General features: G+C 39.3%; 1 pseudogene; it reads right to left on the reverse strand.

Annotated features, from left to right (window-relative positions):
* Positions 1–16635, reverse strand: part of LOC147457851 (uncharacterized) — a 46927-nt pseudogene extending 30292 nt beyond the window's left edge.
* Positions 16636–24784: the final 8149 nt, after the last annotated feature.

A 24784-nucleotide genomic window follows, 5' to 3' on the forward strand; every position in this document is an offset into this window, starting at 1 on the left:
AACCCAAGATTCTCGTGCAGTAGTGCAAGAACCAATGTAATGTATAAGAACATCTTGTAAGCCTTCCCTTATAATTCCTAGAGCTTTTAGGTTTCTTTGCTCAAATGGTGAGGAAGTTTCTCTAGTTGAGGTCCTTGTAGGTTCTGTTCCTACAATATCCCATAATCCCTTTTTCATAAGGCTGCATTTTATTCGAGTTTGCCATGTAAAGAAGTTTGTGCCCTTGAATTTATCATTGGCTTCCATATAAGGAGTGGTCTTAGTAGAGTACTACTCTACCAGTGTCTAAAACTCCGTACAAAGGGAATGATTTACTAATTGGTAATTGCTTCTTGAATAAAAATTCGTTTGGGTTGTTGTGGTTCTACATACCAAGTTTTGTAGTATGGGCATAATTTCTTTCCAGCTGTCCTCTAAATTCTAAGACCACGTATGCGTGTAGCTTTGGAAATTACTTCTTCTTCATCACGGTTTATTGATTTTTTTGTTTCATATGTGATTGTGATAATTGTAGATGAGCTTTTACTCATTTCCAGAGAAGGTCTTACCTCTTGAATTTTTTTAAGGGCAGTGTCTATTCTCTTTTACAAGGGCACATACAAACTTTTGTTTTGCGAAGTTGAGTAACACCGTAATGAAATCTCTAGGTTGATTTGGCTATGGGACAATACTATAGATTCAGACAATGGCGCTATGGGACTAGCCTTTGAGAATTTGAAGCAAGGCAATCGCGCTATGGGACTAGACTCTTAGCATCTTTATAAACTCTTTTTAAATGAAAAATTAAGAAAACGGTTGCAAAGCGTGATTGCAAGGGTTGACAAAGGCCGCTCATTGCATTCAAGAGCTACGAGCAGGTGATCACGCAATGGAATGGTGTGAAGTGACACGCAATGCAACGGATTGCTAATCTGTACGATGAGAATCCTCAAGTGGACCATGCATGGTGAGTTGCCATAGAGCAGGTTGCTGCTATCGTTGGCAGGCTTAGGAAACGTTGTTGAAGCTTTTTACATGTTGTTTATGTGTGGGAGACCAAGAGGTGCTTGATTGAGCATCCCTATGGTGTGTCATGGCAAAGAAGGCTCGTATGTAGAGATACCAATGCGAGCCAACGTTGTCGTTTTCTATCTCTGAGATTTTTGATGCTTCGTTTAAAAAATGGGAGATGATTTGTAGCTCGCGAGGATGCTGATTGTCAATCACAAGCCATTTCTTTTGCTAATTGTGATGCTGCAAAAATTCTCCATTGAAGATAGTACTCATTTGTGTCAAGCAATCGAAGGCTCACTTGAGGCTTGAAGTTGAACTCGCTTAAGCTATAAGTGGTCACCACATTATTTAAAACACCCTGTGGTTTTGTAATTTGAAGAATTTGTAGAGCAGTCTTTCATCCCTTCTCTGCGAGGCTTGAAAGGTTATCATTGATGAAAGCTCAGAAACACTCTATAAATCTTTAGTTGGATTAACAAAGACATATTGAATTACTATAATTGTTGATAGAGACTGATTTAAAGCATGAGAACTACTTTGCATTATGTTGAAACTAATAAAAAATGCACACAGATACAAAACAAGATGTCCTATATATAGGGAGCTCAAAAGGAGGACTAGATCCTATATCTAGAGAGCAATAGTAGAGATATATAAAAGGGTCCAATAAGAGAAAGAGAGAAGCTTGAAGAGTACAAATAATCTTAGAGTGATTTAGGGAGAGAATTGAGGGTGCTAAAGGTAAAAAGACCCCAAAGAGAAAAAAACCCTTTAGCCTTATTGAAAGCTTAAAATGAAGATTTAAACTAGGACTAAGGTACTCCTAGGCTAGGATATTAGTCTTGATCTCCAACAAACTATTGGCACCATATCTACCAACCCTCAAGGAACACACCATGCTTTTATTCTTTTATTTTCTGGAAGGAAGCCGCATACTCACACACTTGGTCCACTGCCTCCTCAATTCAGCGTTCAAGGCCACCGACTGACCAAAAGATATATTGGCCTTTTGATTTCATATGTCATCGAAAATATCATAGTCTTCAACACCTTGGCCAAGGGGGTAGTATTTTGGACGTATTTTCCTTCTTTGTCACCTCTTACTACTCTCTCGTTTGTCTTCTACCTTAGCGTTACTTTCCTTGCTCTTGTTTCCCTCTTTTCTTCTGTCTCTTTCTCCCTAGCATGCCTTCTCCATTTGCAGGAAATGGTTGTGGTTGTTGTTGCGGAGGTGGTGCTTCTAGTGCCGCTCTTGATGATTCTATTCTACACTCCCTTGACCATGCCCATTGGTTGCACCACAACTATTTCAGCATGTGTCATGCCTTGCTCCCACCTTCTCTTGATCTTCTTGCTCTTGGCCTCGACAATTTCCACAGCTCTTTCAAAAGTAGCAGGCTCCTCTTGATCAACCTTGCCCCTTACACTTGGAAGGAGATAATCCATAAACTAAATCATTTTAGATAAATCCCCTGGAGGTACTTGGGAGGCCACCTCTAATTGCACCTCCCCAACACACTCAAAAACCAGACGCGAACACGACAGGATTACACTAGACCACCTATAGGAACCCTGCTTTCTCCCACACATAGAGGTGAAAGTGCCAATACTTGGCTTCAAAAATTATCCCTCAACTTGAACACCCACATAACCATGAGTGATGTGGAAATTTAAAGCATTTTCACACCATTTTAGGCCCTTTTTTGACCTTTTTAGACCCAGTTTTGACCCCCAGCGGGCATTTTTCGCGAGAAAAACCCCGGACTCCAAAATTCCCCAAATTTTGTATGCTTGATCCTTGATACCCAACGTCATTTTTCACATCTTCACATTCCATTTTTTACCACTTCTAGGATGTTGCACACATCTCGCACATCAGGCATCGTAAATAGAGAATTATTGCATGTGTCGAACTTCTTGGGCGGGTCGAGGGTGCCCACACCTCCCACTTGCATTGTTTACATTCTAGAAAGATCAAATACATTCCCTAGAGCCAAAAGAAGCCACCCCAATACCCTATCCATGCATGTACGTGTGCCCAACTCTGCTGGCACGCGAACCGGACTATTCACAATGTGTACACGTTGCATCATTTTTAAAACTTGAAACCACTTTGCAAAGATCCCAAATGCGTGTATTTACATCTATTTGTACATATGACCATGCATATACATGTTGCTTTGTACACGTTGAAAGCGGTCTACCAAGTAGAATTTATCACTATCCTTTGGGAGAATGAAATGGACTCAAGAGTAGACATGCTTGCAACAACTAAGTCTCCCAAGACCCAAATGGACTAGTCATTCATCTTCAAATGATATAGTAGGGTAAAAAGGGATCCTATACCCACTAATAAAGATCGACTAATGACTAAGGATTTATCTCTTCTACCTCATAGTCAAAGATGACTATGATTTCAAAAGAGAGGTAATGCCATAGAACCTAATACGTGACCAACCCAAATGATTTTATCATATTGAACTGATCGTTTAATGTGGGACATGTACTTATGGATCTGTCTCAACATGGGGCCAAGGTTAAAGGGATCCAAAGGAGAGATGTTTTGTCAAAGAGAAAGTCTAACTAATGGAGCTTAAATACCTTAGGGTTAGCTTCATTAAAGACTTCCAAAGGCTTGTGTAAAAGTCATTAGACCTTAGGTTAAAGTTAGGCCTATGCCGGAGGTGCTTGATAATTAAAAGTGCATGAGATCCTTGATAGTGAAGGTGCAACATAGCTAGGCATGTCCTTGAAGGTCCAGGTAAATCCCTACAAGGAGGGGGCAAGACCTTGCAACTAGGGGGATGGTAGAGAGAGAGGCCATACTCTTACTAACCCTATGCTTGATGACTAGGTGCTTAAGTAAGTAGGGGGCCAAGTATCTTGGGCTTGAAAGTCAACATGCAATCCTACAAAGGAGGGAGCAAGCGATGCAAGTAGGGGGCGTGGTTGGATGACTTCTCTCTCTCTCCCAAAGGGCATCCCTTGCTCAAGAGTCAAGAAGGACACATGTCAAGCCCCTAGCTAGGTTTCCCTCAAGGAGTGTCCAAAGCCTATTGGTTGATCCTTATAGAGGTCCAACAACGACTTATCAAGACCTCTCTCTCAAAGAGGAAAGGGGGACAATTGTTGGAAGACTACCTCTACTACTTGACTTGACCCTGGCATGTGATTGGCTAGGCTTGAGAGGACCAATGATAAAAAAAGAATGAGCTAGAAAGAGGGGTCAACCCAAGAAACTATAGGGCTTGCTTGTAGGGTATACTCTCCCACTCTCTCTCTCTCTCTCTCTCTCTCTCTCTCTCTCTCTCTCTCTCTCTCTCATTGTGTAAAGTGCAAAGTGCAAGAGCTCCATCTCCTTCTCCAAGCTTGTTGGAGAAGGTGAGAGCCTACACCATCTGTCTTGGATATGGAATGCGAATCCAACCAAGAGCCATGCTTCAATGCTTAATATTTCCATCTTCTCCATCTTCATTACTATGCTATTATTTATGCTAAGCAAGAAGAGTGATGATAAGTAAGGAACTATTTCTTTGTCCTATGAATGCTTCTTCTTCCTCCTCCCTACCCTCATTCCCTGCTAGCTCTCTCCACCTTTGAAGGTGTTTGAAGCCTTAGGACTGAGTCCGGGGATGGTTAATGCTTTCACAAAGATTATTTTATGCTCCTGATGCATGAAACTTTCCATCTTCATTGCATCACCTAGGTCACAAGGAACACAAAGGCTGTATTGTACTAAGACTCTCTTGATGGGAGAATCTATAATATAAAAGCCTATTGGAGGGGGGACCTGCTCCACATAAATCCGGTCTTCAACTATTGTCATGTTGTCAAATTATCTCTCTTGAAAAAGTATTGTTCATGCCAAGTTCATTAAGTATAATGGTTATGTTGCTACCGCTAATTAATTTCACCCTCTATGTTTTCAAACTAGTCCCATAAAAATGCTCACTCTAATTATCTTAATTTTGTTTTCTCAAAGTTCATAGGCCATTTCCATTACTCTCTATCTCTCTCTTTCTCTCTCTCTCTCTCTCTCTCTCTCTCTCTCTCTCTCTCTCTCATCTTCATTGGGCTTGGCTTGTTCTATCACAACACACAACCATTTCAAGGTTGTCAATCTTAAGGACCTTCAATGATGCTAACATCTATTCAGCAACAGCCTAGACACTCTTTCTCAATCTCCGTCATTCAAGACTACTAGCTGCATGTGACATATATCCTTCTCTCATTGTGCACGAATCTTAATCATCCATGTCCCCACTTTGCAGAGCAGCCAACATGATGAATTTCATGGATTCTCTCTTGGTAACAAGCACTAATATGTCTATTTCAATAGCATGCATTCACTTCATCATTTCAGTACCATGTCTGCATAACCAACCAATGGTTTCAGTAAGTGGGCTTTACTTTCCGTCTCACAGGCCCCAACATCCAATTGGGGTGACAGGCAGGCACTATTAAAATCGTCGAGCATGAAGGTGGAGAGCCTATAAACTTGAGGATGTCCCTTGGGGCAGCATGCAACCCTGGTCGCTTAGGCTTGCTCTCACACATAGAGCAACACATGAACTAGAAAGGGATTGGAGCTCTTTCTCAAAGCCCCAGGTAGTGCAAGAATTTGAGGAGGGGCTACTACTTTCCATTTTCTCATGGAGGCAAGGATGGTGACCTTGCTGGTACAAAATTTTTTTGAGTTGCGTGCACGTTCATGACTCTATCTTTAGCTCCCAATTTTCATGACAAAACAAATAAGCTACAATTAAGAGGGATCCCCCATACACCCTCTAAAAGAATTTGTAGAGGGCCTCTCAAAAATGGAAATGTGTGTCCCATAGATTTTCCTAGTTTTGTAGCATCCTCTTCCACAAATGTTGGGAGAAACGTATAGTGACTGCTACAATTTAGGTAGGGGGTGTCTCAACCACCCCCCACATCAAAAGAAGCACCATTTGAATAGGCTATAAGAGTTGAAAGGGGTAGGGATGCTAGAAAAAGAGGCCCAAACTACTTCACTCAGGGGTTAGACTCTTGTTTTCATAGTATTGTGTGGGGGGACCTTGCCTGACCCTACCAAGGATCCCTTCTCCAGTGATCTGTAGTTCATCATCCGTAAGTCTTACCCGTGTCTCTAAAAGAAAAGGGCTATAACAAGACATGTTTGGGGATAAGGGGGTATGGGAATCTAGATGTCATTTTAAAGGGACCTCCAAAAAGTAATGATCCCCTTCCCCTTAAAGGGCCTATGGGGGAGCCCTCTAAGGTCTTTCACTAAAATGGTGGATGCTAGCAAGGTAAGGCTATTGTAAAATGCAGTAGCTAGTGATCACACAAGCTGAGAATACCATGGAGTAAGTGCTCTTTCTCTCTCTCTCTCTCTCTCTCTCTCTCTCTCTCTCTCTCTCTCTCTCTCTCTCTCTCTCTCTCTCTCTCTCTCTCTCTCTCTCTCTCTCTCGTGTGTGTGCGTGCACACAACTACGCACACACATTCTTGTTGCTCTTTGCCTTGCCACCACAAGCACCACAATGATTTCCTCTCCACTTGTAGAGTCTATAGAGAACTTCTCATCCCCTTGGTAGCTAAAGCCCGGTTGTCGAACATTTGTGCCCAGTCCATAGATCTCACCTGTGAGACACAATGCAACATGGGATTCTAGCTAAGAGACTTCGAACTCTATATTAGAAACGACATTCCCTTGTAATTCCCGTATCTCCATTCTCAAATCTCAATGACCAGATCTATCACTAGTTTCAATCTCTCTCTCTCTCTCTCTCTCTCTCTCTCTCTCTCTCTCTCTCTCTCTCTCTCTCTCTCTCTCTCTCTCTCTCTCTCTCTCTCTCTCTCTCTTTCTCTCTCTCTCTCTCTCTCTCTTTGTGGAAATGGGCTGCAAGGTTGGGATGGAGCACATCAAGAACCATACCTATTCATAAGTGACTTGCAAGAAATGTGTTATTATGCATGGGGCCGGTGGATAAGGCACAAGAGAAAGCATAGCCTCCAAGATGCCATCATCATTGTGCAACACACATGTTGGGAAGGGGTTACTGCCACCCATTTGCCAAGAGAGGCAAGCTTGCTGACTATGTTGCTGTCACCCTCTTTTTTTACTGCACACACATTGTAGAGGTGCTACCTTGCTTTTGTCTCCTAGATGCTTGAAAATTCTTCAGCCTCAACGAAGGAAAGAAGAAGATGTCTTGACTTCAAGACTTGCCTGCTCCTTCTTTCAGGTCTCTTGGGATTGGTTCCATGATATGAAAACTTCTCTTCTTTCTCTTATTCTCTCTCTCTCTCTCTCTCTCTCTCTCTCTCTCTCTCTCTCTCTCTCTCTCTCTCTCTCTGGGCTTCATCGGTCTTGGATTGTTCTATCATCAAAAAACCATTTTCAAGGTTGTCGATCTTAAGGCTCTTCAATGATTCTCCCATCTACTCAACAACATCCTACAATATCTTTCTCACTCTCATTCATTTGGGACTACTAGCTGCACATGACGTTGTGACGTGTTTTTGAGGAATGATCTTAAACGCCCCTGAATCTTTGAGAAATATTTTTTGATAATTTTTGACCCCTTGGATGTAAATAAAACATGCTTCTACAAGGTGTACAAAGGCGTGTGTGCCAGCTATCTCTATACATGCGGGCCAACTGTGTAGGATACATAGTTTTACTGTTTTTGTGCATAGAACTATCAAGACTTCAAAGAGTGAGTAAGTGCTTTAAAAATATGAAGAAAACCAATTTTTTATTATCTTGGGTATTGTTAGGAAATAAGACGTAGCTAAATAGATTTTTGAGTAGATTACTTAACGGAGAGAGATAGATTTCACACACAAGAGATTATAGAGTAGAGAGAGAGAGAGAGAGAGAGAGAGAGAGAGAGAGTACACACGATATACGTGGTTCACCCAATGTGGGCTACGTCCACAGGAAAGCAGCCACTCAATGGCTTTCGTACTTCAAAACAAGAAGTAGTTTACAAAGGTATTATACCCTTAATGGAGCTCCCACCTTGCTTCACTCTCACCACCTCACACGCACCTTGTTGCATCAACTTCACACTCTAAAATGTGTGTAGAAATGGCCTCCTTTTATAGGCCAAAAGTGCTGCCCTCTCTTATGAGAGACAGCCATGTGTAGCCGCCCTTGTGCGAATAAGTCCGTATCGGACCCTCCAATCAGCCCATGTGTGGCCGCCCTTGAGAAGACAATTCCGCTTTTGAATTCGGCCACCGACCACCGGCCATTGACTTCTGACCACCGGCCACCGGTCATTGACTTCCAACCACCGGCCATTGACCATTGACTACCGGCCACCAGCCAACCGACCACTTTCCGGCCGCCGTCCGGCCATAATATTCCGGCGAAAAAAAGTATCGGAGGTCTCCACCCCCGAGGCCTCTAAAGTTTCCCCTGATTCTTGTCCGTGAAAACTTTGGTTTCCGGTGAGTGATTTTCCTTCACGCACGATGGCTTCTCCTCATAATGGGGGCCTTACAAATGTGCGCTTTTACCACAGAAAATTACAAGGGTAAATCAAGCTCCATACTTAACAGGTATGTGAGTGACATAGGATTTTCAGTTGTGAAGAAGAAAGTAGTCTACGGTGGTGCATGGGGGTTGTGTAGTGCTGTGTGTGTGTGTGTGTGTGTGCGAGGGCATGGAGCCTTGATTGGAGAGTGTGTCTCTCATCAAGAAGTCCATGAAAATGGGTGGTGACCTCTTCACTTTCACCCCTCTTCTCTCTTTTTGGTGATTGAAGGTGGGTGAAGCAAAAATCTCTTGTACATGTGTGTCTGCTACTCAGGTTTGGCAGTGAAAGCCCCTTTATTGGTGTGATGGTATGGTGAACAAAAGTAAACAAAAAATTCTTGGTTTTTATTGGTTTTTTTTCCTAAAATCTAGTGGTTTTTTTCCTTGCTTGAGTGCAATTGATCATATTAGGGCTAGGACAGTGTAGAGGGAAGCTGCTCGAGGCTAGTCGAGGTTGAGTGTGAGTGAGGCTATCAAAATTTGTGAGCAAGGATCAACTCATGTTATCTTTAGAGTTCTATTCTCTTCATCCTCTTTTAATTGTGTTGGTTTCAGGTGTTTTAGAGGCTAGCCCTCCAATCCTTCACAACGTGCATCCTTGTGTACTTCAAAAATGCAAACAGACTCCAATAACAAACATAGGCATTAAAAAACACTAATATATAGTCATTGACCAATAAAGATGAGATTATTATCCTGTGGTCTTGATCTCCGTGCACCTTAGACCGAGGTGTGTGGAGATCGGGCATGGCTAGAGAATATGAGGTTGTTAGAGCTAGCGGCAAATAGTAGAAAAGACGCAAACACACTTTGAAAATGACTTGTGTACTTCAAAAACACAAAAGTACTTTGACAAACAAGGTAAAATAACATAATCCAACTTCAATAGTGTACACAGATCGACTTCAAAAACCCTAATATATAGTCATTGACCGATAAAGACAAGATTATTACCTTGTGGTCTTAATCTCCATGCACCTCTAGACCGAGGTGTGTGGGGATCGGGCATGGCTAGAAAATGTGAAGGTTGTTAGAGGTAGCGGCAAATAGTAGACAAAATGCAAACAGAATTTAAAACTGACTTGTGTACTTAAAAAATGCAAACAAACACTGATAAACGAAGTAAAATAACGCAATGGGACTTCAATATCGCACACAGTCTTCAAAAATCCTGGTATAGAGTCATTGACCAACAAAGAAGATATAATTACCCTGTGGTCCTCATCTCCGTGCACCTCTGGACCAAGGTGTATAGGGATTAGGCATGGCTAGAGAATGTGAGGTTGTCATGTATTGTTATATAGTTAGTGGTGTGTCCTTTTAACAAGAGTGACTTGATTATTTGTTGCGTCATTGGTAGATAAAGAATGGAAAATAGGATGGCGTGTCCTTGTGCGCATTGTAAGCATCAGATCTCTCAAAACCAAAAAATATGCAACCAACACATACACAATAACAGTCTCTTTCCCATAGAGCAACTACAAAACCTGCATTATCGATCTCATGGTCTGGAGGTAGTAGATCAAACTTGGTAAGTAGATATTGCTCCAGGTTCATCCTAGAGAAGATGATTTTCAAATGAACAGCCATCAATTGAGGTGAATGAAGTTGCAATTGATGGTGTGGTCCATAGTAGGTGGATGTTGTTCTCCGAGAGATTCATGAAGAATTTAAAAGGGTTCATTTGTCAAAGGGCTCGCCCTGAGGGTAGATGGCCAAAGGATGGCTTGTACAAAAGTCTCTTGTCCTCATCCGTGAATTTTTTGGCTCAATTGATCTAGAGATGCCCCAAATGGGGACTACTAAGGTCAACATCAAGGTGACAGGCGAAGAGCCACAGGGACAAGGAATCATTAGAAAGATGGATATAGCAATGCAAGAAAAGTCTATGAGATTTTGCCTTCTCAACTCAAAAATCATGCAAAAGTGGCTATAGAGGTACGAAGGGGAAAAGAAACAATGCTTGACAACTCGCTTGCAATTCAAGTGCAACCGTGCCACTAGAAACCTTCCTTTTCCAAATCATCTTTAGAAATTGCCTTACTTTCTAACTGGGCGTGTTGGTTAGATGTGACAATCTCAGAGGCAAAGAGGAATGGAGTGTTGATTACTGAAGAGGAAAAGGAGATGTCAAGGGGTTGCGATTGGCATGTAAATTTTTCACAAATTACTTTTCGAGATCCACATGATCACATTACTTGAGTAAGTTTAAGTTTGTTTCATTTTTGTGGCTGCAATATCACAAATATGGAGCTTTGTGGTCGCATGGGAGACACTTTAGAGTGTAATGGATAGACCAACAAAGGGTCACCTTCGATAGTGGTATTAGGGAAAGATTCATCCAAGAAATTAAGAGTAGTGCCAGGGATGAGAACACAGAGGCTAACCAACTTGAATACTTTGGCTACATCCAAGACATCTTGAAGATTAGCTTTACAAAGTTTGATATTTCTATCTATGAGTCACATCTTGGGAGTGGAGGCTATGACCCACTTCTGCATGAGTTTGTAAGTATTATATGTATGCTTTAAATTTTCAAATATGTATATGTTATTTGAAGATTTATCTAATGATTAAACCATAATTTTGCAGGAAGTTTCCGTGAAGTGTCGAGAGGAGAAGTATGGTACAAGCATGGACGTTTGGCCCTTTTGACCCAGCTCCAGGAGGAGGGAGAGGAGGGTGACATCCTCCATTTTTTATTTTTATTTTGTAGCTATGGTCTTCTTGATACAATTGTACTCATTCATTGTATACATGTACAGTTTCACGCTTATGTTTATGGTTTTGCGTTCCGTTTACGATTATGATTGTGGTATGACAATCAAGTTATGGTTATAGTTTTGCAATTATGGTATGACACAAAGGTTATGGTTATGTTAGGGTTATGGTATGACACAGAGGTTATGGTTATGGTTATGGTATGGCAATCATGCTATGGTTATGGTAAAGTAATCAGGTTATGGTTATGGTTGTGGTTTTGTAATCATGGTAATGGTATGACAAATAGGTTATGGTATGGAAAGTGGGTTATGTTTATGGTTTTGTGTCTTTCAAGTCGACGTTATGGCTATGCTTTTGAGAGCTTGTCATGATTAAGCTTTTGATTTTGTGGTTTTGTTCTTCTTACAATCTTGCTAATCTGTACACACTCGCTTTTTAGCGTCAAACTGTAGGTGGAGTTCGGTTTCTTGTGCACTCTTCCTTTGGGCAAAAAGGGTTGTTTCCTACTGTTGTAGAACATGCAACATCAATTCCGAGCCTCTCTACCCAAAAAGGTTTTTGCAGGTTTTCCCCTTGGTACAAAATTCAGTATACGTGCTAGAATAAGCCTTGGTATATTAAAATTAGATACCGATATGCAAGCTCCATAGCTTATTTCGATGTGTTAAATATCATCATTCATATGGGCGATACCATTTCGACGGTCATTTTGACGCATATTCCAGGGCTTTTTGCTTTTGAAACCAGCTTTGAGTTGTGAGTATCCGTGTCAATTTTCACACGGTGTGTTGTAGTGTATATAACCTGAATGACATCAAAACTCAAAAAAAGTGCAAATTCTAGCCTATAGATGATAAGTGTTTTGCCTCCTAGTACTTTGCCTCCTAGTACATGAAATTCAGTATGTTTCACTTGTACATCTTTTTTAGGTGATATGTTAAGAATTTTGTGAAGGCTCTAGAGACTAACCTAGATAGCAAGTGTGCTTATTAACTTGGGCCTCAAAAAAAAAGAAAAAGACCATTTGACAAGTCCACATGTATCGACGTAGTATAATAAGAGTGTGATTCAAGTTCAAAGTCATTTGAAATTTTGAGTTTCTAGATAGATATGGAAATGACTAAAACCAAGCTATAGATACAAAATTTGGCCTAGAAACTTGAAAATTGAACCACTTCATGAAAATTAGTTTGTGACTTGTTTATAATGTAGTAATTCTACACAAGACAAAAAAGTTAAAAAATTGTCTCCTACCCTAAAAACTCAACTTTTGGAAAACATTTCAAAGGGGACTGGGTCTAGAGTAGCAATAGAGTACCTAGGACAAGTTTCAAGTGATTTGGACAGCATTTGACTTCCATGACCACTTGAATTGCATTTGCAATTTTCAAACACAAAAATTGTTGGGAGATCGAATCAAATTTACCGAATTTTTTTTAGTAAAACCTTATTCAGGGCTTCTTAAAACATACTTAAAAGAGTGGATAATGATACTTTTTTGACTCATTAGATAATAAGCGCATTTATTATCTCCTGATATTTGTGACATTTTTTGGTTCACAAGGTTAGTAGACACATCATACAAATAGCTTCAAAAATTTGAAGTTAGTTGGGCACTATTTGCTACTTGAAACTGAGTTTATTGAATTTAAATGTTTCAAGTTGTTCCTTTGGAAACTTTGGCAGTATTGAAGCACAAGATGTTTACCAAGAAACCTTATATATACTTGTATATTACTAGACTAACTAACATACCTTTGATTGTGTAGAAGTGATCAAGATCAAGCTTAAGCAACACCCGACTAGGATTTATGACAATGAAAAGAGGATGGTATTGATTCTAAGGACCAAGTATTCTACTTTATTGAGTAGCTTGGGTCTTGTTGTACCCTAAATCCGATCATGTCATAGAAAAACAGGGTTACAATCTAGAAATTGAGACTAGATTATCTATTGAAGAGAGCATGAACCAAGGGAGATTTTTAGAGACCATAGTGAAAGAAGTTCCCAACACTTACTCTGACACAAGTTTCAAGATGTTGTCCTTTTCTACTTCATTGGGGATGAGAACGTCTCTTATAATGACATTCTATAAGACTAAAAATCATGTCCCTCATATTTATCTAGATCCTAATGAAGAGTATGTGGGGCGATTCAATGACTACAATTGAATTCAAATAGGAGGTTATAGCCAGCAAGCAGGACACTCTCTATGTGAACCACAATAGAGTGCAATATCTAAAAACTGGAAATCTCAACATGGTCAATCGATGGGGATTGGAAATTGACACATTGATCCCAAATATGACACACTAATGAGGGGCCACTAGAGTTAGAGCTAGAAGGGTATGATAGGTTAGATGTCAAACATCTAAAACATATACCTTCTAATAATCCATGGTTTTTAATTATATGGATATCTCATGCTAAACTAGGGTAGTTAAAAACCTTGAAAATCATGTATATTTTCAAGATTAGAGAGAAGGTCCTAGAAAACCTCCCCATACACTTCTTTAGGGATTATTATAACCATAACTTTGTTATTATGACTTTAAAAGAGGAGAAAAACCCAAGTATTGGGGCTATGCAATCCAAGAAATGGTCATGGGTATAAGACCTAAAAAAAAAAAGAGAATTGGACCAGCAAAAATATCATTTGGCAATATGGCCAACCAATCTGATAGTGTAGCCCATGAAATATACCTCAATGATGAGAATTGGGAGAAAAAGAGTGAAAAACACCATTAACCGAGAAAGAACACATGACACTAGGACACATCCACATGAGTCACATTTAGCAAACAACTGATTTGGAGATAATCACCTAGAGCGGCAGGTGTTGATCATACTTGTAGAGTCACACAAATTGATTTCCAAAAATGGGTCAAAAAATACAGTGGATTGGAGTATCCTCATGATCAATTGGAAAGTTTCATGCAAGTACTAAGAGAAGAGAGAATAACGGACTTCCACACCCAGTTATAAGGGTTTTGAATAACTCTAATAGGTCAGGCTTTAGCTTGGTTTGATACCATACCTGTAGGATCCATGACACATCTATCAACATTGTCTATGAGATCCATTGTTGTTTTCTCAATGATTGAAATCAAGCAAATCACGGTAGCACAAATCTATAGCTTTAAACAAAATCAACGAGATTCCATAAGAGACCGTGTAAGTTGAATGAGGAAATAGATCGATAGATGTCCACAGTTAAAATTCCAACCGAGGGAAGGTTTTTATCGTTGTTTTTGAAAGGCTTACTTAACAAATAATTGCATGCCATTCTATATAGAAAGAAACATACCACTTTGGAAGTATGCATTCTAGACTTTGTTGGGAAACAAGCAAATGGAAAACAAGCAAACCGGACACCTCTATAGCAATGTCATCCAAGAGGGTTGAAAGAGCACTGAAAAAGCAGAAAAATATTTGTAAAATCCCTTTGGAACACCACAAGTCCAACAGGAGTAGTCCCCTTGGGAATTTACTGGCCGTCGCCCACCCAAGAGACTATGCCACATAGGAGCAAAACCCTGCCAAAGCATGTATTTACAGCACACGTCGACCATTGAATATGAAGACAAGGGCCTCCCCTTTCACTATTGAGCATCACAAAACCACAACTTCAACATGAATTCCACAATTCATACATACATGCCCTCCAAATCTGTCTGCACACAATTTGCCACTAGAGTGCTATAGCCATAACCCTGCAAAGAACTAGTCATGACCTGAAGAGAACAACTCCAATTGGGGAACTTTAAAGATTGAGATAAAGCTTGAAAAATGACTGTCAAGAAATATGAATATGAACAAATTTTAATCTACACGCCGCTACATGAAAAATTGATGCTAACAGAGAGCTGTCCCAACACGACTACACGTAGAGTAGGCAAGGTGGGGGCAAAAACCGCAACAGAAACCATCAAGGAGGTACAACAAGCTCAAACCTGAAAAATTATGAATTATGGTGTTTTAGTTATATAAAAGTCTCGCTTCAGAAAAGTCACTCACGGGAACTTACAACAGCCCAATAGCTATAACTAGACTAGCAACTTACAACAACCCAATAGCTATCACTAGACTAGAAACTTGCAGTGCATGTACATGTGATTACTGAATCAAGCTAAAACCCCCGCAAAAATAAATTGCACACACACTTTTGACATCAGGCGTCATGTTCGTATGTACAAATTTACAAAAAACGGGGTTCTCAAAAGACGTGCAACATAGTTTGCCAAACCCCCACTCTGCTAGAGCAGTCATTCTCAGTAGTAGACTATGCAAAATCTTATGTACAAAGATACATCATGTACAAAGGAATCAAGACCATATACCCTTAGCACGATCAATGGAAAAGTATGAACCCTTGCATCCATTCTACACAAATAATGGCATCCTTTAAAGTCACAAGGATAATCATCAATCACTAGTGAGCTCGAACCATCAAGGTTCATGTCATACAAATAAAAAGACCATGGATCAGCATTCTCACCATCATGAGATGTATCACTCACATCAAGCCAAGACAAAACATATACTGTTTCCATGTCATCATGGCTATCCCAACTTTCCAAGCTACAATCCTCTTCAACATCCACACATGGATGTGAGGTTCTCATAAGCTTCTTCACCCTTGACATGCATGACACACCCTGACTCGCATCTCCTCATCCATCTCCACTTGCAGATCATCAAAGCCCCAATGAAAACTACCATCATCATACTCATAGGTCTCATAAGCATCACTTTCACTACATGCCATCTCTTGAGTATAGCTAGTAAGCAAACATGAATCCCAACCAATGTCACCAACACCAATCTCAACATCCCAAATAGGTCAACATGCCCACAAGTCATCAGGATACCATGTCAACTCAAAAGATGGAGGAGCAAAAACATCACCCATAATGTCAACATGCGTGTCATATGTATCACCAATAAGAACATGCATAGGCACATAATGAAAACACATAGAGCTATATAAGACCTTAACTTTATGAGCATCCATACATGGAACTAAGTCAGCCATATCATTGCCCTCTTTGTCATACATGCACTCCAAGGTTTTTTCTTTCATAATATTTCTTGCATATAACTCCTCATCAATCTCTACATCATCAAGAGAGAGAACCTCATCTTCTACATCTGACTCAACCTCATCATCATTGCTACAACCACCATCACTAGTGACAGAGGAGATCTTGTGTGAAATGCATGAAGAAGTAGAAGAGAGATTGACATCTTCAAACCATCTTTTTTGCTTCAAGAAATCAACAATGCCTTTCACACCCAAAAAGTCAATGCAAGCAACTTCAATGCCCAGACATCCTGGAAGGGTACCAATGAACAAGAACTTCTCTTCCTTTGCATCCTGAACCATATCCTCAAGAACCTCTAGCTCCTGCTTGAGAGAACAAAACCTCATGTAATGCATGTGCAACTCTTCTAGCCTGCTTAGCTTCAATTGTTTCATTGCATCATTCATCCTCAACAAGGCATCACCTGCGTTGCATTTATACGCCCGTATAAAAAAAATTATACGTATAAAACGTCAATATACACTGTATTTCCGAATAATTACCGAATAACCGTATAAAACCGTTTTCGATCGAGATATTGTTCGATCGAAAAATATCTCGATCAAAAAATTGTATATATATGCAATCATCGCCGTATTCGATCAAACAGCATTGTGGACTTTTTTGGAGTTTGGAGAGCTTGGAGCTTCTGAGAGTTTGACAGATAGCGACAGTGTCTTCGGTTTACAACGGTTTTCAGGTATATTTTTTAAATTTTCAATAAATACTAACTTTTTTTTTGTGTTGTGCCTGACTTGTGTGGTGCAGTAGTTTCGGCTCTCACCACAAAGTTGGCTTGCAGGTCGTAGGCCACTTTGTGGTGTGTAGCCATATGGCTCACTCCAGAGGTGTGTAGAATATAGTTTCCTTTCCCGTGGTGTGTAGTTATATAACTCACTCCAAGGAAAGCTTAGGGTAAATTTAGATTCTCACTCGTATGGTGTAGTAGTATATCTCTCACCATAGAGATGAGTTAGGATTAGCGGTCGACTCGTGGAGTGTAGTAGGCATGATGCTACACCTCTCACTTCAAAGTGGCCTATAAAATTTACAATCTTAAAGTAAATCATTATTGATTATTCTACATAGAAGCACAAAGATTAACGTTCGTCATTTTAAGAGTGTAGAGATGCATACTTTATGTCCTCTTCATCTTAATGAGACTTTCGTTATTTTTGTGCTTCTATTTCTGTAGTAACATCATTGTTCATCAGCAGATAACTTGGTGTTACTCTGAACGTAGATATATACAACAATTGATTTACATTTGAGATTGTTGAGCTGTTTGCTGATGGTTGTGTTGTGCGTTCCACACACTCCATTAGAAATAGCTTATAAAATTTACAATTTTAGATTAAGTTTTCTATCATATGTGTTACATAGAAACACAATCTTTACCACTCGTTATATTAAGAGTGAAGAGATGCATATTTTCATGCCCTCTTCACGTTAATGTGACATACTGGTTACTTGTGGGTTTCATATTCCAAAAGAAAATCATTTTTCATCATTAAATGACTTGGTGTTGTTTTGGACGTAAACACATACGATAGGTAACTTACATCTGCAATTGTTAATTCATCCGCTGATAGTTGTGTTGTGAGTTCCACACACTTTATCAGGGATTAGATTGATAAAAACTATCAATCTACTTTACAATAGCATCCAAGACTTGTGCCGAGAATATCTCACACTAGCTGAGCTGTTCACATGTACGCTTTTCCAACCCGTTAGATGTAATTTCTTTCATCATCTCACACTTCTGCACATAGCAGGGTCGAGTTCTTGTGCTGAGAGCATCTCACACTCCTCCTGGCCTATTTCTCTCTCTCTCTCTCTAATTTAATTTTCATGGTCGATTCGCACAATTTTTTTTGTAATCATAATATTCTCTTTAATTTGTAATAATTTAATATTGTTTAATAAATGGGTATCATCATTTAATATATATAGGGTTAACACTCATTATATAATAACTATGTTACTATGGTGTAAAATCTTTTCGTAAGATTCTTAATTTATAATTTTGTCATATACATATGGCAGACACGAAGCTAGCAAAACATCAACAAAATTTTGTCTCCGAAGTGATTGTGAGACACTTCCATTACATGTCAGAGGCAAAGATTAGGCGTTGTTTAAACCCTGTCGCTCCGGAGCATTTTTATCAACTTACAAAGACTCTAACCAAGTCTGTGTTTGAGCACCCCCAGGCAGAGTTTTCAACAGCTATTTTTGACATAGCCCTCCTGACATCAGGTGCTTTAGTAAACATGGTCAAACAAACCATTGGACAGATCATGAAAACCTTTCAAGAACTAAAAAATCCTGCAATTACTTCCTTGCCAAACATAGTTGAGTGCATACATCTTGTGCAACAGCTTTACACGGAGTTCAAGAGCAAGGAAAAGTTAGAAAGAGCAGAAAAGTATGCAAGAGTGGAAGCCACCTCTTCTGAAGCTGCTGTTGAACCAGAAATCATTCTTAGAATAGAGCCTACAACGTCATCCGTTGCTACATTAGACCTCTCTCAGCTACCACCTATTTTACACCTTTTACTCGACACAGCCGTCTTTAATATCCAAGCTCCATAGCTGGGAGAGGGAAGATGGGCACATGTGAAGCGTGTGGGAGTCACACATCCCTCTTTCAAAGATCAAGTGTATGCTGCAAAAGTGTTCAAAGTACACTTACATGGGCCCACCATGGAGCAACAGGTCAAAGGCAAAGCAACAATTTTGGATATTTCACATCGAGGTATTATCTACCCTCTTGCCATGGTGCGCCACGTGGAGTGACCAATGCTCATTTCACGATTTTGGAATGACGGCCATGTGGAGCAATGGATCAAAGAATGCACTGCAGACGGCAGCCAGCCTGTCATTCGCGATTACGTACTCACTGCAGGAAGAGTAGAGCTATTCCAAGAGAATATTTTGCAGATCTACACTCTCGGAATATGATGCTGCATTTTGGCGAAAAAGGTGTTTACCTCGGCATTGTGGATTGGGGTTCATGCACCAAAACAAATACGACAGCCGGTTTTCCTCGTCTACGCGATATGCAGATAGAAACTAGAAAACAATATGAGAGAGATTATCCATGGGCAGCCCCCGAATGTATATCTAGTAATCCTCCCTCCTGGACCAAAGCTATGGATATTTATTCCATGTGTCATACATGTTAACGCATTTTGAAGTGCTTACCAGAGCCCCAAGAACAAAGCAAGAGACATTTTTTGAGTAATGTACTTGCTCATCTTGAAGCCGGCAAGCGCCAAAACCCCGAAACCCGGCCTAATGATTTTGATCTCTCCTTATGTTTAAATGGTGCCCATAGAGTGGGTTACAACATTGTAATGACATCTGGCTTATGACCAGCTAATGATTAATGAAAACACAGTCTCATGATTTCATCATTGTTTTACTTTTGGTGTCAGATTTAATTGTATGTTTAATTGAACAAAATATCTATGTTTGTCATTCTATATACTATCCAATGTCAAATTAATTGAATGGATGTTAAAAAGTAATGACATGTTCACCTAATATGCAGATATGGAAGAAGAACTCAACTACACTGAAGCTCAGGCAATTTTTAAAGAAGAACAAGTTAGATGTGGACAAGCAGATCTTTCTACTATTGCCAACATTGAAGAAGATAAATCTGAGCTGCAGGGCGAACCATTAACCCTTAGAGAGTGTAAAAAGCTTTGCCCTAATCACTTTGTACGCCATCAACTATTTCAAATAAGTGGCAATGCAAAAGATACAGCTCCGTTAAAGCTCTCTGATTTGCAACATAAAGGACTCGCACGTGTACTGCTGCAAAGGTTTATACGACAAGAGATATTCCTAGCAAACAACAACCAAGTAGCAATTTACTTTATCCAGCAATGCTATGTTCGATATGTTTTGCTGAAGAGAGTGGATTGGTTAGATCGTCCAGGCACCGCTGGCGTTGGACGTGGACGCATTGCAGAAAAGGTGGCAGCATGCAATGAAAATAATCCAATGCCTCCTCACAAGCGTCCTATTGTTTTACTTCCTGAAGAGTCAAAAACACTGACTGAATTAGACAGCCAAGGACAAGACCTTGCCAGCCAAGGAGAAACACCGGACATGCTTCGTGGCCGTATTCTTGAGCTTAAAATAGAGTTAAGTGATGCACAAGCAAAGATTCAACGATATGAATCATTGTATGGATCTTTGCCAGATGATACTACCACTTCACATAAAGATGTTGCTCAGCCATCCCCTGAGCTAGGAATTATAGATTTTACCATAGAAAAACTTATAGCAAATCTATCAAACTCATAAGTCACTCAGAAGCTTTTTGTAATCTCAAAATTATATCAAACTCTTTTCGATTGAGTAATTTCCCAGAACCTTGTTGTAATTTCAAACCTACATCGACTTTATGTAATTTTTATTCGACAAGATATAATCGACAGTTTATATTTGAGTGTGAGTGAATATGTGCGTCTGAGAGAGAGAGAGAGAGAGAGAGAGAAAGAGAGAGAAAGAGAGAGGTTTTGATGTGAACAACAACGAGATAACACTTTATTTCATCATATACAAAAACTTGTTGAGTAAGTATTACAATGGTACTCTCACAAATCATCTCCATCTTCAAAAACTGCAACCATATCATCTACTTCGTCCATATCTGAGCATTCTGAAACTATCCCCCATTCCATATCATCATCATCCTTAACTTCTGCAGAAATAGCTTCATGCGTTTGGAAGACTCCATATTGCTTTTGAGAGGCTCTAGCTGCAATGTTTTGAGGCTTATAAATAAGTCTCATATTGCAAAAAACATACACCGAATCAGCAGCCCGTTTAGTATGAAGTCTGCTTCGCTTTTTAGTGCACAAAGTCGAATGCTGACCAGTTTCTCTCACAACTTCCACTTGATGCAGCAACTGATAAAACTCTAACTGCAATGTGTTGCAACTCCACTTTCTCTCCACCATACTCCTTCCACCATAAAGGTGCACTTGTTTTGCCAATGGCATCTATATGCCACGGATCCTGAAACATACCAATTCTATTGGCATAATCTACTCGCGTTGATGAAAAGCTGTTTTTCCATCTTCGTGCCCTAAGAGTTGGAAGCACACTGTTTTGAAGTCGGACATAACTTCTTTGTTGGCAGATTGCTGATGCATTTGAAATTTAGGATCCAATACAAAATCCGCACCATGCAATGGCGTATGCAACTGCACCCAACGCTTGTAATTGTAATCATGGTAGCTTTATCCTTTGCACCAAAACTGACATTTTCTCTTAGCTTGCGTATAGCCTCTGACATATACCAGTAGACCCAACCAAAAATAAAAGAATCTGTGTCAATTGCTCTCAAAAGATCTACAAATGGCTTTGACACAGTTACTATTCTTTCTACATTACGCCAAAAGACTGGCGAGTTTACTATTTGCTCACATCGACCAGCTGCTTCTTGATAACTTGGATACTTGCTGAGCCATCCATCCCATCTTCTGTCTGCTAAGGTTTCCATCAATGCAGGCTTCAACTCTTGCAAAGCCGCAAGAACATAGTATGCCGTAGCAAACCTTGTCGCGCAAAATATTTGCAAAGCTTTATTTGGTGACTTTGTTCAAAAAAGAGCATACGAAAATTCATGCTCTCTAATGAATTTCACCACATGATTTGCATCTAATAAAATTTGCTTCACACATGCCATTTTACCAATATCTTTTAAAATAAAATTTAAAGTGTGAGCTGCACATGGTACCCAAGAAATCTCCGGATACTTTACTTGAATAGCTCTTCCTGCTCCTTTGTAGTTGGCTGCATTATCTGTGACAATAGCAGTCACATTCTTTGGTCCACCTGCCTTTGCAATTGCACGTTCATACACCCCTGCTAGGTAGGTGATAGTCTTCTCTTTCAATGAGCTGTCAATTGCTTCCACAAACATAGCCCCTCTAGGGTTAATAAGCATTACATTGATTAAAGGTTTTTTCTGACAGTTAGTCCATCCATCCAATGCTATGGTGCATCCATATGCTGGAACAAACTCTAGAACTGTGCGTTTGAAAATGGCTTCAGTACTGTCTTTGACTTTATCAAGATATTCAGTTCGCATCTTGTTATAGTCAGGAAGCACAAATCCTTTTTTGGTTGTACTCATCAAAGCATCTTGAAATATTGGATTGCGCATAGCATTGAACGATATGCCACACGCAACAAATGCTTGTGTCCATTTTAAATGCAACTCAAGCAACCATTGTTTACCTAATGCTTCAAGCATTGTCTGTCCATTGGATGACGCTTAGGAACTCCTCCTGATGTAGAAGCATGTCTATAAAGAGGGTGCAATTGAGAACTTTGATCGTTTACTTGAGTGGTACACACCTCTTCTGTTGCCTCATTGCATACAGATGGTTCAATATTCACATGAATATCTTTAGAAACATCACCTTTATGTTTAGCTGCAAGAATCAACTTTACTTTGCGAGAATACATGGCAAATTTTCCATGAATATCTTTTGGTGGTGCCTCGCACTTTTCAAAATTGCCAGGGACTTTAAATAAATGCTCTTTAATTCTGGTTGCATTACCACTGAACTCGTGGCCAGAGGATTTACATTTAAATCGAGATGTATTTCTCCCAGCTTTCAACTCATGCACATAACTCCACTCTTGTCCTTTCACCATGATGCACAAAAGTAATTTGCTAGTAAAAATAAAGTCAAGGATCATTTTCATAATCAAAACCAATTAAAACATTAAATTAATTTAACTAACAATGATTGAACAAAATTAAAATAATTAAAAACAATGATTGAACAAAAATACAATAATAAAAAACAATACCATTGGATTACATATAAATTGCATCGATTTATCTAAAGTGCAAGCTTGTAGCTTTAACACATTACGATAATCAATAATTACGATTAAATCAAGTATTAAAATGATTATCATTATAAATTGCTATACATACAAGAGCTATAAGTGACATTTTTAAATGTCAAAACGATAATCACTTACAATACTTGATAATTATCGTATCTATGTAAAGTGCGAACAAAAAGTTCTTACACTTTACCATAGATTTTTAAGCGATTATCCATCTACAATGCGACCATGTGTATGCTCTCACACAGTACGGTAGATTATGAGGTCCAGATAAAGATAAGAGAATATCAATATTTTTGGACATGTTTTTCCTAAATTTTTACTCTAGTGAGAGCATAGCAGTGTGAATAGCTCTACACAAAACGTAAAAATAGAATTTTGTTTCATTATATTCATTTTGAAGTGAGAGAAAATATCTACACATCAAAATCGAACTTTAAATTACATAAAATTAATTTTTATGTAAATATATTTTTAAACTAGTTATCTCATGTGAGAGTTCACTCTACACACAACGATAATATCTTACTTTTTTTTATTAGTCACTTTCAAGTGTCAATTAATTGAACACATTGAAAAGTGATTCTTATAATTACAGTTTGTATCAGGTGAGAGATTAAACTCTTCACAAAATACAAACTCTCAACTATTTACTATGTTTTTCAAAACAAATTCATATATTTGAATCACAAAACTTAAAATTCTATTAAATTTTATTTTTATTAAATACATATGTTTTATTTTTTTACAATTTTTTTTTTGATTGTTTGGTGAGAGTACTCACATGGAAAACACTGACTGTGAAAGCTGGTGTAAGGGCTGTCGCATGTTGCTATATATACTAACATATTCGATCGAAAAAAAATTTGATCAAAAAATTAAGAAGTTATACGGTTAGCCGTTTATGCTGATGTGGCACGTATAATACGGCCGTATAATTTAGATAAACGAATAATACTCCCATTATTCGCGTATTATACGTCTCCTGAATAACGAATAATGCAACTCAGGGCATCACTGAGCTCGACCATGGCTGAAATTTTCTTTCTACACCATCAAGATTAACGGTAACTTGAAGCACTTCTCAGTGGTGGGGGCACCAAAACACTGTTGGGAAACAAGCAAACCGAAACACCTCTATAGCGATGTCACCCAAGAGCGTTGAAAGAGCAGTATAACAACACAAAAATCTTTGGAAATCCCTTTGAAACACCACAATTCCAACAAGAGTAGTCCCCTTGGGAATTTACTGGCCGTCGCCCACCCAAGAGACTATGTCACATAGGAGCAAAACGTGCCAAAGCATGGATTTACAGCACACGCCGACCAATGCATATGAATACAAGGGCCTCCCCTTTCACCATTGAACATCACAAAACCACAATTTCAACATGAATTCCACAATTCATACATACATGCCCTCCAAATCTGTCTGCACACAATTTGCCACTAGGCTGCCATAGCCATAACCCTACAGAGAGCTAGTCATATAACTGAAGAGCACAACTACAATTGGGGAACTTTAAAGCTTGAGAAAAATCTTGAAAAATGAATGGCAAGA

Source organism: Adiantum capillus-veneris, chromosome 5 (assembly GCF_014529385.1).
Source record: "Adiantum capillus-veneris isolate H3 chromosome 5, ASM1452938v2, whole genome shotgun sequence".
NCBI classification, from domain to species: domain Eukaryota; kingdom Viridiplantae; phylum Streptophyta; class Polypodiopsida; order Polypodiales; family Pteridaceae; genus Adiantum; species Adiantum capillus-veneris.